The sequence below is a fragment of the Bombus impatiens genome, unplaced genomic scaffold, assembly GCF_000188095.3.
Source record: "Bombus impatiens unplaced genomic scaffold, BIMP_2.2 scf_0548, whole genome shotgun sequence".
NCBI lineage: Eukaryota > Metazoa > Arthropoda > Insecta > Hymenoptera > Apidae > Bombus > Bombus impatiens.
The window spans coordinates 1,247,810-1,249,340 of NT_176967.1; positions in this window are offsets into that span (position 1 = coordinate 1,247,810).

Genomic DNA, 1,531 nt, shown 5'->3' on the forward strand with positions numbered 1-1,531 from the left:
GGCCGAGCCTTACTCGGCCGGCAAGTAACGACCTCCCTCTTTGCGTATTACGCGTACGTTTTTACGCCAGACTGTTGGACGGCCATGGAAATCGGCCGCCAACGCGATCCGCGAAATCGACGCTCCAAAACACTGCCTTCGTCCGCTACCGTTCCTCCGCCCCTTCCTTTTTCTTCCTTCTCCCCCCTCCCCCTTCCTTCTCCTCTTCTTCTTTCGTCCCTTTCTTACGCGAATCGCTCGGCCGAGCTCGAAGTCGCGCACGACATACGCGTTCTCGTTCTCGTTGGCGTTTGCCTTTTGACAGGAAATCGTCGATCTCGAAGAGCTTGGCAAAAGAGGGATCGCGCGGACAGCTGTGCCGTACGAGCTGCTCCTTTTCCGCTGGCCTTTGTCCGCTCGTGACCAAACCATCTCCACTCTACGAAATTGCTGCGAGCCCGAGGGTCGCGACGAACAGAACTGCGATTCTTTCGTTCGGTCGCGTGCCATTCTGCAATCCGCGCGTACTTCTCATCTCTTGCCGCATCCAGAGTCGACAAAGATGGCGCGTTTAGGATTCTCTTACGAGAGAGAGAAAGATAGAGAGAGAGAGAGAGAGAGAGAGAGAGCGTGTGTGTGTATGTGTGTACGCGCGAGAGACAGAGAAAAGAGGGTTGGTTAATCGGCTCGATCTAGGTATTTTTCGAGGGGTGGCAATTTCAGGCGAGTAGAGTCAAGTGTCGGGTGTTCGTCGACACCCTCCATTCGCCGTCCTCGTGTCGACTTTGGCCCGACACGTGTCACGAGGTCGGATTAGAAACGCATCCAGTGGAAATCAGCGGCAGGTCGACGAATTTCGATCGATCGCCGTACAGCTCTTGTTGCGAATTAAACGCGGATGGACGTTGCGTTGAAGATAACACCTGCTCGGAAGAAGGAAAAGAGAGACGCGCGCCTATTCTTCCCGGCAAATCAATCTGCCATCGCGGCGGCGATCTTGCTCGTGTAAAAAAAGACGCGTAGCGCTGCGATTCACGATGAAGATTTTGCAACGGGCGCGTCCATCCGTGCTGCCGTCGTTTCGGTCGGATTGCGTTGCTAAATAATGCATCGCGATCAGCGGTGAGCAGCTAGCTTTTTGCGGAGGTCGTACGAAGGGATGGGATACCGGTCTCCAGATCGTAAACATCGATACATAGTAGCCCGCCGGTGATTCAATTTGCGGAAGGGACACGAAACCGCAGAGTCACGTACTTCGTATCGGATTAAGGTCCGAGGTAGCTGCCCAGCGCGGCGTCGCTCGGCTACCGTGTGCAAGGGCACCGTTTTCCCGATAGCCGGTCTCGAAATCGCGGGGTCGTCGATCCACCGACAGATTCGTCGAGAGATTCGTCGAGAGGGAGAGTCGGATAAAGAAGGGCGACTCGAAGGAAAACCTTGCGGTTGGGACTGGTGGCGAGACTCGATCGCGGACCGACGACGTCGCTGCCAATAAAACCGGTGTCATCTGGAATGAGACGAGACGCACGTGCCGGTGACGGCCGTGCGGCTC